Source organism: Cetorhinus maximus, chromosome 29, assembly GCF_964194155.1.
Source record: "Cetorhinus maximus chromosome 29, sCetMax3.hap1.1, whole genome shotgun sequence".
In the NCBI taxonomy this organism is placed as follows: Eukaryota; Metazoa; Chordata; class Chondrichthyes; order Lamniformes; family Cetorhinidae; genus Cetorhinus; species Cetorhinus maximus.
The window spans coordinates 3,099,179-3,113,309 of record NC_135907.1 but is presented as its reverse complement, the minus strand read 5'-3'; the positions used below and the strand labels follow the sequence as shown (position 1 = coordinate 3,113,309).

The window sequence follows — 14,131 nt, the reverse complement described above, 5'->3', positions numbered from 1 at the left end:
TAACTCGACATGCCTGGGGAATGTAGACACTAGCTCCTGAACCCATGCTCTCTACACGGTCACCCACAAACATAGTTGGAAGAAAGCAATTACCCCAGTTAAGTGATCTGGCATTAACTCGGTTTAACAGGATGGTTTATTTCTGCTCCTTAAAGCAAATGATTACAAGTTGCATTTATGTCATGTCTTTGAGGTAATAAAACCTAACCTAGGTGCTCACAGGACTGATAATCATTCAAGATTTGACTCCAAGCCACATATGGCGACATCAAGGAAGATGGCCAAAAGCTTGGTCAAAGGTTATAAGGAGCATCTTAAAAAGAAGAGGTGGAGAGGTTTAGGGGAGAGAATTCCAGAGCTCAGTGCTTAGGCAGCTGAAGGCACAGCCACCAATAATGGGGGAAAGGAAATTAGGAATGCACAATACAAGAGCCAGAATTGAAGAAACTCAAGTGTTCTTGGGTGATTGTGGGACTGGAGGAGGTCACAGGGATAGGGTGGGGCGCAGCCATGGAGGATGTTACAGGGATGGGGGTGGGGGTGCGGCCAAAGAGGAGTCACAGGGATAGGGTGGGGTGCAGCCAAAGAGGTCGTCACAGGTATAGGTGGGGTGCAGCCAAAGAGGTCACAGGGGTAGGGAGGGCTGCGGCCATGGATGAGGTTACAGGAATAGGATGAATTTCAAAGAGGCTGGTGAGACCATGAGAATTTGAATTCAATCAGTGGTGGTAGATGTAACTTCAGCAGTTTTCGGGTGTGCAGGCAAAGGCAATATAAGATCAAAAGGCAGCTGCAAGCCTCCAACTGGCTCCACAGTGAAAAGAACCTCATTTTGAATTTGTCAGGTGAAAATGCTTTGCCTGGTGTTTGGTTAAGTCTATGGGTTGTTGATGCCTTAATGGAGATTAGTTTGGGAATTTGTTAAAAGTTATGATAGTAGTAATTTGTAGCCATGTGTATATATATTTTAACCTGTGTAAATTAATAAAATGTTTCATTTAGTTTAATGTCCTCGAGAACTAGTGATCTGATTCCTGAGTTTAGAGTCGCATCTCAAACATAACACTTAAACTTATTGATTATGACAATTGTTTAAAGTTTCCCTCTGAGATTTATAAAATAACTCCGCTTTACCAACTGCATTGGTCATAACAATCGGGGGCTGTGCCGGGATAAACTATATTTCTAATTCCTCGATTGGTTAGGAATTCGTGAATCTTAAGCTTACGAGTAAGGATGGCACTTTGAATTCAGGATTGGTGAGGTATTTTAGAAGTGGTGAGACTGCAAGATGGCTTTGGCAATTGCTAAGACTTGTCTGGGAGTAGAAGAGATAACTGAGTGAGTTGGAGAAAATAACCAAAAGTAAGTTAACCGAGTTGGCGGATAAGTTACAATTGGAGTTACCCGCAGGAGCAAGGAAATCTGATATAGTTAAAAGTACAGCACAGCATCTACAGTTGGAAGTGAAACCTGACACTAGTGAGTCACAGCTGGAGATAGTGAGACTTCAGTTGCAAATGAAAAAGCTTAAATTAGAAGCAAAAGACAGAGAAATGGCTTTTAAAAGGGAATTAGAAATTGCGAAGATGGAGAAGGAGCAAAGAGAAAGGGAGAAAGAGAATTCCAACTGCAAATGTTGACAGTTGGAAAAGAGCCTTCAGTAGGTGAGGAAGGATTTATCTCTAGAGTAGAAGCCAGCGGGGATATGTTTAAATTTGTACAAGCTCTTCCAAAGTTTGAGGAAACAGATATTGAAGCATTCTTTATTTGATTTAAGAAGCTAGCTAAACAGATAAAATGGCCACAGGAAAACTGGACATTATTATTACAGTCTAAGTTATTAGGTAGGGGGCTTGAGGTATATGCTTCGCTTTCAGAAGAAATGTCGGTGAATTATGATGTGGTGAGAAAAGCTATTTTGAGTGCATATGTGTTGGTTGCTGAAGCATACAGGCAGAAGTTTAGAAATATGAGAAAATAGCCTGGGCAAACTTTTTTGAGTTTGAAAGAGCAAAACAAAGTAATTTTGACCGGTAGATACGTGTGTTCAAAACAGAGACAACATATGCAGCTCTTAGGGAAGTCATTCTTTTGGAAGAATTTAAATATTCAACCCTTTCAGTAGTGAGAACTCATGTGGAGGAACAGAGGGTTGATTCTGTAAGACAAGCAGCAGAGGTAGCTGATGATTATGAGTTAGTTCATAGAGCCAAACCTTTTCTCCGTCACCCTTTCAAATTGTAAAAGGATAGAAAGTGGGAAGGTGAAAGGGAGGCAGGTAGTCAGGGAAGAGAAGTAGCTGGAAGTTCCCAGGAAGTTTTTTCTCAGAACAAAAAGGAAGGTGCTGAAGGTAGAAGTGACATTCAAAAATTGAGGTGTTTTCATTGTAATAAAGTGGGGCACACAAAGTCAGTATGTTAGAGGTTGCAGGAAAAATCTGTAGAAATTATTGGGGTACAGAAAAGCTCTGGAAGTAAAAGTACTGTGGGTTCTGAGGTTCAGGCACAGGAGAAACCAGTGGTTTGTGTACAAGTGAAACATGGAGAATCAGTGAAAGGTAAAGAAGTACAAATGGGTTCACAGTTTACTCAAGAGAATTCTGAGGAGCAGAAATGTTTAAAGATTTTGTACTTGAAGGGAAAGTCTTTCCATGTGTACAGGGTGGAGTAGGTAGAGATGGTAAAATATTAAGAGACACAGGAGCTAGTCAATCCTTAATGCTATGAGAGAATGATATTTGTTGTTCAGAGGGAGTGTTGCAGGAGAAGGTAATAATAAGTGGGGTTCTTGGAGATACTAAATCTATTCCATTATGGAAGGTTCAATTTAAAGAGCAGATGGAAGAATGGTGAGGTTATAGTTGGAGTGGTGGAAAAATTGCCCATTGCAGGAGTTCAATTTATTCTGGGTAATGATATAGCTGTATCGCAAATGTGGGTGATGTCTCTGGTAGTTGAGCAGCCTGTAGAAGTGTTTTCAACAGAAGTGCTACAGGTGGAACATCCTGGATTGTTTCCTGATTGTGTTATGACGAGATCAAAAGCTCATTGGGGAGAACAAAATAAACAAGATAAGCAGGCAGTTCAAAGTCAAGAAGGTGGTGTCGAAATCCAATTAGCTGGCACTGTATTTGATAAAAACAAAAAACTGCGGACGCTGGAAATCCAAAATAAAAACAAACAGAAATACCTGGAAAAACTCAGCAGGTCTGGCAGCATCGGCGGAGAAGAGCACAGTTGACGTTTCGGATGTTGAAGGGTCATGAGGACTCGAAACGTCAACTGTGCTCATCTCCGCCGATGCTGCCAGACCTGCTGAGTTTTTCCAGGTATTTCTGTTACTGTATTTGATAACATTGTTCAGGAGGAAGGAATGCAGGACAGTTCAGTTCAAGTGTTTAACTCAAAGAGGTTAGTGGAGTTACAGAAAAATTATTTGCAATTAAAACAGTTATATCAGAAAGCTTATTCAGAAACCAAAGCAAAATGTATTCCAGTGTGTTATTATCTTCAAAGGAATATATTAATGAGAAAATGGCGGTCGATTACATCTCAGCAAATGAAAGCTGGAGGGAGATACATCAGATTGTTATCCCATTAGGTTATAGAAATGAGATTCTGAGGATTGCTCATGAAATTCCAATGGGGGTACATTTAGGAATTAGGAAAACATAGGGGTTTTTTTTTTCGCCAGAGTTGCATAGGGATATAGTCAAATTCTGTAGAACCTGTCATATATGTCAAGTAACAGGAAAAGCACACGCAGTGATTAAGCCTGTGCCTTTAATTCCAATTCCAGCGTTTGAAGAACCTTTCACCAGGGTCATGATTGATTGTGTAGGACCCTTCCTTAAGACTAAAAGTGGAAATCAGTATTTATTAACTATGATAAGAGCATACTGTCTTGATTATACACAGGATTGGGATATAGGAATTCCATTTTTGTTATTTGCTATTAGAGGCGCATCTAATGCATCATGGTTTTAGCCCTTTTAAACTGGTTTATGGTCATGAGGTAAGGGGGCCACTGACACAAAAACAGAAATACCTGGAAAAACTCAGCAGGTCTGGCAGCATCGGCGGAGAAGAACAAAGTTGACGTTTCGAGTCCTCATGACCCTTCAACAGAACTAAGTAAAAATAGGAAAGGGGTGAAATATAAGCTGGTTGGGTGGGGGGGTTGTTGGGACAAGCAAGCTGTGATAGGAGGAGATAACCAAAAGATGTCACAGACAAAACAACAAAGAGGTGTTGAAGGTGGTGATATTATCTAAAAGAATGTGCTAATTAAGAGTGGAGAGCAGGACAAGCAAGGTAGCTCTAGTGGGGGTGGGGTGAAATAAACGATGGGTGGAATACATTTAAAAATAATGGAAATAGGTGGGAAAAGAAAAATCTATATAAATTATTGGAAAAAACAAAAAGGACGGGGAAGAAACGGAAAGGGGGTGGGGATGGAGGAGGGAGTTCAAGATCTAAAATTGTTGAACTCAATATTCAGTCCGGAAGGCTGTAAAGTGCCTAGTCGGAAGATGAGGTGCTGTTCCTCCAGTTTGCATTGAGCTTCACTGGAACAATGCAGCAAGCCAAGGACGGACATGTGGGCATGAGAGCAGGGTGGAGTGTTGAAATGGCAAGCAACAGGGAGGTCTGGGTAATGCTTGCGGACAGACCGAAGGTGTTCTGCAAAGCGGTCACCCAGTCTGTGTCTGGTCTCTCCAATGTAGAGGAAACCGCATTGGGAGCAACGAATGCAGTAGACTAAGTTGGGGGAAATGCAAGTGAAATGCTGCTTCACTTGAAAGGAGTGTTTGGGCCCTTGGACGGTGAGGAGAGAGGAAGTGAAGGGGCAGGTGTTGCATACTCTGCGTTTGCATGGGGAGGTGCCGTAGGAGGGGGTTGAGGAGTAGGGGGTGATGGAGGAGTGGACCAGGGTGTCACGGAGGGAACGATCCCTATGGAATGCCACCAGGGGGGGTAAAGGGAAGATGTGTTTGGTGGTGGCATCATGCTGGAGTTGGCGGAAATGGCGGAGGATGATCCTTTGAATGCGGAGGCTGGTGGGGTGATAAGTGAGGACAAGGGGGACCCTATCATGTTTCTGGGAGGGAGGAGAAGGCGTGAGGGCGGATGCGCGGGAGATGGGCCGGACACGGTTGAGGGCCCTGTCAACTACCGTGGGTGGAAAACCTTGGTTAAGAAAGGAGGACATATCAGAGGAACTGTTTTTGAAGGTAGCATCATCAGAACAGATGCGACGGAGGCAAAGGAACTGAGAGAATGGGATGGAGTCCTTACAGGAAGCGGGGTGTGAGGAGCTGTAGTTGAGGTAGCTATGGGAGTCGGTAGGCTTGTAATGGATATTGGTGGACAGTCTATCACCAGAAATTGAGACAGAGAGGTCAAGGAAGGGAAGGGAAATGTCAGAGATGGACCATGTGAAAATGATGGAGGGGTGGAGATTGGAAGCAAAATTAATAAATTTTTCCAGGTCCCGACGAGAGAAATTGTTCAGTGTGAGAACAAGTTCAGCCAGATGGAGGAGAGTAGTGGTGGATGGGGATTGTTCGGGCCTCTGTTCGAGGAAGAAGCTGACAGCCCTCAGACCATCCCAGTGGGGGATGGAGGTGTAGAGGGATTGGACGTCCATGGTGAAGAGGAGGCGGTTGGGACCAGGGAACTGGAAATTGTTGATGTGATGTAAGGTGTCAGAGGAATCACGGATGTAGGTGGGAAGGGACTGGACAAGGGGAGAGAGAAGAGAGTCAAGATAGCGAGAAATGAGTTCCATGGGGCAGGAACAGGCTGACACGATCGGTCTGCCGGGACAGTCCTGTTTGTGGATTTTGGGTAGGAGGTAGAAGCAGGCCATCCGAGGTTGGGCGACTATCAGGTTGGAAGCTGTGGAAGGAAGATCTCCAGAGGAGATGAGGTCAGTGACAGTCCTGGAAACAATGGCTTGATGTTCAGTGGTGGGGTCATGGTCCAGGGAGAGGTAGGAGGAAGTGTCTGCGAGTTGACGCTCAGCCTCCGCGAGGTAGAGGTCAGTGCGCCAGACAACAACAGCACCACCTTTGTCAGCGGGTTTGACAATGTTAGGGTTGGACCTGAGAGAACGGAGTGCAGCAAGTTCAGAGAGAGACAGGTTAAAATGGGTGAGAGGAGCAGAGAAATTGAGACGACTAATGTCACGCCGACAGTTCTCAATGAAAAGATCAAGAGGAGGTAAGAATCCAGAGGGAGGGGTCCAGGTGGAGGGAGAATATTGGAGGTGGGTAAAAGGATCTGTTGAACGGGTAGAGGACTCCTGCCCAAAGAAGTGAGCACAGAGACGAAGGCGGCGGAAGAAGAGTTCAGCATCGTGCCGAGCCCGAAATTCATTGAGATGAGGGCATAAGGGTATGAAACTAAGTCCTTTGCTGAGCACTGAACGTTCAGCGTCGGAGAGGGGAAGGTCAGGGGGTATGGTGAATACACGGCCGGGGCTGGGATTGGAAGATGGGGTTGGGACAGATGGATAGGCAGGGGTGGAGGGTCCTGGATAGGTGTTGGTGTCGATGAGTTGTTGGAGCTTGCGTTCCTTAGCACTTGAGAGAAAGAGAAAAAGTTTCTTGTTGAGGCGTCGGATGAGATGAAGAATAAAATGAAACTGGGGGCACGCGCAGCTTTGAAAAAGGGTGCGGCGGTGCTGCTGGAGGGAGAGGTTGAGTGTGTTCATATGGCGGCGCATGGCACCGAGTGTGGATCTCAGAATCCGACGGGAACAGCAGTCCGAGAAACGTTTTATGTCCTGGAGATACCTGTAATCCTGGGTGGGTTTGAAACATCAGGGATGGAATTTCAGTTGAAATCCACGTGGGGTAAGCCGGAGACTGAGACAGTCACTGAGAAAGGAAATATGGCTGTGAAAGCGGGTTTTAGTAAACACCTTGTCAAACACCAGGAGAGAAATGGAAAGCAATGAAGGTGAACAAGGCAAAAGAGAGATTCGAAAATCCTAACGGAGAGTAGCACAAAACTTCTTCAAGGTAGGCATTTCTTGAAGAGAAGTGGCAGTCAATTAAACACAGAGATAAAAACAAAAAACTGCGGATGCTGGAAATCCAAAACAAAAACAGAATTACCTGGAAAAACTCAGCAGGTCTGGCAGCATAGGCAGAGAAGAGCAAAGTTGACGTTTTGAGTCCTCATGACCCTTCAACAGAACTAAGTAAAAATAGGAAAGGGGTGAAATATAAGCTGGTTTAAGGGTGGGTGGGCGGGGAGGGGGGGGAGCGTTGTTGGGACAAGCAAGCAGTGATAGGAGGAGATGACCAAAAGGGGGCCACTGAAACTGATTCATGAGAAATTGGTGGGTCAAAATTCAGAAACTACTCTCCTGGATTACGTATCAAATTTCAGGAAAAGATTGAAAAGAGCATGTGAGTTGGCTAGGAACATTTAAAGATCTCACAGCAAGTGATGAAAGTGAAAGTAGATAAGGTGGCTAAATTTGACAGTTTTATTTCTGGAGAGAAAGTATTAGTTTTGTTCCCAGTACTAGGGGATTCATTAAATGCAAGATTCAGTGGGCCTTACAAGATTGAAAAGAAATTGAATGAAGTAGATTATTTAATAAATACTCCAGATGGAAGAAAGAAACGGAGGGTGTGTCATGTAAATATACTTAAAAAGTACTTTGACCGGGAAGAGGAACAAAAAGAGGTACTCGTCATGGTGGATGATGAGAAAGAGGTAGAAGTGCAGGATTCTGAAATTGATTTTCCTCTAATCAAATTGGATAATGAGGGGGTGCTTGAAAATTTAAACGCAATATCGAGTTACCTTCCAAGCAAGTGTCAAAGTGATTTGGAAAAGCTATTGCAGTCACACAAACCTATTTGTGGAAATAAGTTGGGAAAGACATATTTAGCTTTACATGACGTATGTATAGAAATATCATCAATAAGGCAACAACCTTATAGATTAAATCCAGCAAAGTTATCACAAGTACAAAAAGAAATGGATTTCATGCTTCAGAGTGATATCATTGAGTCTAGTTGCAGTAACTGGAGTTTGCCTATTATACTGGTACCAAAACAGGATGGAACACAAAGACTGTGTGTGGACTATTGAAAGGTGAATGCGGTGACAGAAGCGGATACATATCTCATACCACGGGTGGAGGGTTGCATTGAGAAAGTGGGACAATTGTAATTTATCACAAAGATTGACTTGCTAAAAGGATATTGGCAGGTACCATTGTCGGAGAGAGCAAAGGAGATATCAGGTTTTTTAATGCCAAGTGGACTATATCAGTTTAAAGTCATGCCATTTGGTATGAAGAATGCACCTGCGACATTTCAAAGACTAACAAACAAAGTAATTGCAGGTCTAAGCAATTGTGCCGTTTATATTGATGATCTAATTGTTTTCAGTCAGACGTGGGAGGAGCATTTACAGCATCTGGAAGAATTATTTATTCAACTACAAGAAGCTAATTTGGTGATGAACTAGGCTAAAAGTGAATTTACAAAAGCGCAAGTTACGTATCTAGGCCATACCATTGGACATGGTAAGGTGGCTCCGAGAGATACGAAAGTCAAGGCTATCGTGGATTTCCCTGTGCCCACAACAAAATGACAAGTTTTGAGATTTCTGGGCATAAGTGGGTTTTACTGGAAATTTGTACCAAATTTTAGCCAAGTGGTTACTCCACTGACTGAACTATTAAAAAAGAACAAGATGTTTCAATGGACATTGGAGTGTCAGAAGTCATTCGATAGTTTGAAAACTGTATTAACTACAACACCAGTGTTGGCAGTAACCAATTATGCCAAGCAATTCAAGTTGGCCATTGATGCAAGTGATATAGGCATTGGGGCTATACTGTTATAAGATGACGACACTGGAATTGAAAACCAATAAGGTATTTTTCATGGAAGCTGGATGTATAACAGAGAAGATATTCAACGATCGAAAAAGAGACTTTGAGTTTGGTGTTAGCTTTGCAGCATTTTGAAATGTTGCAAACAATTCATCAGAAACAATTGTTTATACAGACCATAATCCTTTGAAGTTTTTGGACAAATTTCGTGACAAATGTGCAAGGCTTTTCTGATGGAGTCTATTATTACAACCATTTAATCTACGTAGTATACATATTGCTGGAAGAGAAAATCTGTTCACAGATGCATTATCAAGAGTTTGAAGCTTAAAGGAAAATGGGGCATTTAAAAAAAAACCTGGATACTGAACTGGAGTGATTTCTGTTGATACCAAGGACTTGTAAACATACAGTGTTATGTTAATGCATGCATCTGGTAACGTAATAGTGTAATGAGTATCGGAGATAATGTGAAATGGGTTATTAAAATGAAGCCGTCTTTTAGAATTATGACAGTTCATTTTTCGATGAGGGTGATGTCATGAAGTTATTAATGTATATAATATTTTGGAAAATATTTTTCTTTTAAAATAGAGGTTTAGTCTGTGGGTGTGTCTTAATTGGATTAAAACCAGCTAGTCTGGTTTTAGTTTTGATATGGAAGAGAGATAGCCTGTATTTGCATTTTTTGAATAGAGCATTCAAGAAGTGGAGTGAAAATTGATGCCTTTCTAGCAGCTACCATGCAATGTGTTTATAATAATAAAATTGGTACTATGAAAGGGGTTTCATTGTTCAAAGAGGGCATGTAGACAGAGGCAATGTAAGATCAAAAGGCAGCTGCAAGCATCAAACTGGCTCCACAGTGGAAAGAATCTCATTTTGAATTTTTACAGTGAAAATGCTTTGCCTGGTGTTTGGTTAAGTCTATGGGTTGCTGTTGCCTTAATGGAGATTAGTTTGGGAATTTGTTAAAAGTTATGATAGTGGTAATTTGTAGCCATGTGTATATATATTTTAACCTGTGTAAATTAATAAAATGTTTCATTTAGTTTAATGTAAAACCTTGAGAACTAGTGGTCTGATTCCTGAGTTTAGAGTCGCATCTCAAACATAGCACTTAAAATTATTGGTTATGACAGTTGTTTAAAGTTTCCCTCTGGGATATTTAAAATAACTCCGCTTTACCAACTGCATTGGTCATAACAGAGGTTACAGTGATAGGGTGGGGCATGGTAATGGAGGAGGTTACACCCTATCCCATAACTTCCTCCAGTTCCACAATCACCCAAGAAATAGACTGTGGTGCAGTCATGGAGGAATTTGAAAACAAGGATGAGAATTTTAAGTCTGAGGCATTGCTGGACTGGGAGGCAACGTAGTCCAGCAACAAAAACAAAAATAGTTGGAAAAACTCAGAGTTCTGAGGATGAGTCATTCAGACTCTAAACATTAACTGTATTCCTCTCCACAGATGCTGTCAGACCCGCTGAGTTTTTCCAGCTATTTTTGTTTTTGTTTCAGATTTCCAGCATCCGCAGTATTTTGCTTTTAGTCCAGCAACAACTGGGTGATGGGTCAACGGGTCTTGGTGCAAGACAGGGTATAGCCAGCAGCATTTTGGATGAGCACAAGTTTATGCAGGGTGGAAGATGATCAGAGCAGCACTGGAATAGTCAAGTCCCGAGGTTATAAAAGTACTGAAAAGAGATTGAACAGCAGATGGGCTAAAGCAAGGGCAAAGACAGGAGATATTTTAGGTTTCTACAGGTCTGTGGGTAAATACATCACATAGTATCGTACTGAGCTGATTGATCAGGAAGGCCCAGGGTTCACCCTTTGCTATCTCTCACAAGTGGCCTTTCTTTATACCAATTAAAATCAATTCACCTCAGCCAACACATGTGGACATTCCAGCAGAGGCCAATAATGGGTAAGAACCTTAAATGATTTATCTCCTGTCTAGCCCAGGGTTACAATACAGTAGCTTAACTACTATCAACCCCAGCTGAAACTTGATAACTCAGCACAGGCCGAATCGCTCGGATTTTTCTCACTGTATCTCCTTTTTTTCCTTAATTTTGCATTGTTACAATTTCATTCTGTCCAGCAATTCTCATCCTCCAGGATGATCTCACCAGTGCCAACTTGTGTAAAGGTCAAAAACTCTTCAGTCCTAAGTGGAGAAGCTCCACTAACAGCAGCGTTACTCCCCACAATTTACACCCTTCCAAAACAGGGCTGTCCTCCCATCTTATTACAATGAGGCTTTCAGAGACCAGAGAGTTAGTGCCTACAAGTCTTTTCTGAAGGAAATGTTTTGATGTGTTAAGAAGGAAAAGATACACCCAAAAGAAAATCCTGGACACTTATTAGCTCTGGTCTAAGATATGCAAAAGGGCTCAGCTACTAGGACAGATGTTCCTGTGAAATCAACGGTACAAGAGCTCCGACTAACTTTACATTTTGATCCCTCATCTGGTTATGGTAGGGAGGTTGTGGGAAACACAACTGAAGCAGAACACAGCTGGTTAGAGAGGGCAAAGTAGAGAGCTTAGCTACAGGCCAAGCAAAACAGCTCAAGAAGCATGTCCTTCCAAGAGGAATGGGAAGAAAGAAATAACTGGTAAAATGTGGAGGGGTAACTGATTGACTAAATAAATTCATAACTATTTCTAATTAACAAAACCCAAGTTGTAGCTTTGGGTGCAGTGTCTCCAAATTTTGCAAAACCAATTCTGTGTGACATGTTTAATTCGTTTCCGCTCCCCAGGGAGGAGAAAGCTGATTTCAGGCTGCTCAATGACAGGAGATTACAACTCACTGGGCAAGTTACTCTCTGAAGGAAATCTTTTCTTTCTGCTTGGAGCTGATACAGCAGCACTGTCCTATGCAACTGAACCACAGACCAGCAAGAAGCCAGGTTCAATTCCCGCTCTTGACAGTCAACTGGTCTCAGCAGAGGCAACTACAGGGATACTATCCTTGGCCTTAGGACATCTGGGCAGAGAACCAAAATATTTGCAAGTGTCCCTACTCAGGTGATTCCTGCTGGAAAACCTGATTGCATGTACACTGCATTGCCTTGACTCGCTGTGGTAAAATTACAACAGAGAAGTGGGCCGACTAGTCTGCTTTTTCTCCACATGAATAGTTGCTCTAATACAGTGTGCCCTGCCACGTTCCACTTTCCTTTATACTCCTCTCTAACTCATTTATATATGTGAAGATGGTTTCTGCTTCCATCACTTTTTAAAAAGAGTCCAACTCTTTAAAAAAAAGTTTCTCCTGTTCAATAAATCCCTTACGTTTAATCTTACATCACGACAGTTTTGAGAAAATAGGAGTGCTTTTAACATCGCTATTCATTCAGCACAAGGTTGCAAGCCAACTGCCGTGGATGTCAGAAAGACAGGCAGCAGCTGAATGCCATTGTGATATTTTTGGGCACCTAACCAACATATTAGGAGACACATTCCAATGAAGGTATACTGCACTGATGAACAGTGGGTCAAGAACGGAGTGCTCCAATTTCAGACCACTGCAATAAATTTCATTCTCAGTTTCCCAGTTTGAATAGCCCCCTCTTGTTAAAATTCAGAACAGCCAAATTACACATCAAAAGCTACTAAATATTCCATTACTAAATAGACCCTCCTGCGTGCTGTTTATTAGTAGGAAAGCATTTTAGCAGCAGCCAGCTCTCTTGAGAGCATTACAGAAGCAGCAAGGCACTGCACCAATGGATTTGAGATGATACGGTCTTGGAGCTACACAGATTGATAAGATCACAAATAATCTCTGGTCTGTAAAGAGTTAGCCGAATGTGAACTGACCATTGCACCATGGGTTAGAAAGAGAAGCATCTGGCAGGATTTCCACTGCTGATTGCTAGCCAGTGATTCCCCAGTAGAATCCACATACTCGGATGTCTGGAGAGAAACTACCAGACCAACCTTGGCTATTGTGTCCCCCACAGTAGAAAGCATTTTATCAACAGCCAGTAAAATACCCATTTGGAAAATCTAAGAAGATGACCACTGCCCATGGAATTCACTTCAGTTGGGGCTCGATCTCTTCAGATGTTGAGAAAACGGGAAGAAAATCAAACACGCACTCCACTGTCAGATCAGCAGACAAGGATCCAGTGTATTCTGCTCGGAACAGCAAGTACACCAATCCGGGCCAACACATTTTAGGACAACAGGCACACAACTCATCATTTGTGCACCATGCCAACAGGACCAGCTGACAAAGCAAATGCCTTTCACTCAATCTCACATCATAATATTCATGTTTCAAATGGTTCCACGTGATCAGTCCTCAGCTAACGAAATGTGAATGATTAGAAATGTCACTCACAGAATCACAGTGCAGAAGAGGCCCTTCGGCCCATTGAGTCTGCACCGACACGTGAGAAATACCTGACGCACCTACCTAATCCCATTTACCAGCACTTGGCCCATAGCCTTGAATGTTATGACATACCAAGTGCTCATCCAGGTACTTTTTAAAAGGATGTGAGGCAAGCCGCCTCTACCACCCTCCCAGGCTGCGCATTCCAGACCGTCACCACCCTCTGGGTAAAAAGGTTTTTCCTTGCATCCCCCCTAAACCTCCTGCCCCTCACCTTGAACTTATGCCCCCTCGTGACTGACCCTGTCCATGCCCCTCATAATCTTGTACACCTCGATCAGGTCGCCCCTCAGTCTTCTTTGCTCCATCGAAAACAACCCAAGTCTATCCAACCTCTCTTCATAACTTAAATGTTTCATCCCAGGCAACATCCTGGTGAATCTCCTCTGCACCCCACTCCAGTGCAATGACATCCTTCCTATAATGTGGCGACCAGAAATGCACACAGTACTACAGCTGTGGCCTCACCAAGGTTCTATACAACTCCAACATGACCTCCCAACTTTTGTAATCTATGCCTCGATTGATAAAGGCAAGTGTCCCATATGCCTTTTTCACCACCACACTAACATGCCCCTCTGCCTTCAGAGATCTATGGACACACATGCCAAGGTCCCTTTGTTCCTCAGAACCTCCTAGTTTCATGCCATTCATTGAATACTTCCTTGTCAAATTACTCCTTCCAAAGTGTATCACCTCACACTTTTCAGGGTTAAATTCCATCTGCCATTTATCTGCCCATTTGACCATCCCGTCTATATCTTCCTGCAGCCGAAGACACTCAACCTCACTGTTAACCACCCGGCCAATCTTTGTGTCATCTGCAAACTTACTAATCCTACCCCCC

At 42.8% G+C, this 14,131-nt stretch overlaps 1 protein-coding gene across 1 annotated transcript in view; it reads right to left on the bottom strand.

Moving 5' to 3' along the window:
• Positions 1-14,131, bottom strand: part of st13 (ST13 Hsp70 interacting protein) — a 60,329-nt gene that overhangs the window by 42,917 nt on the left and 3,281 nt on the right. The gene's annotated exons all lie outside the window — the stretch shown is intronic.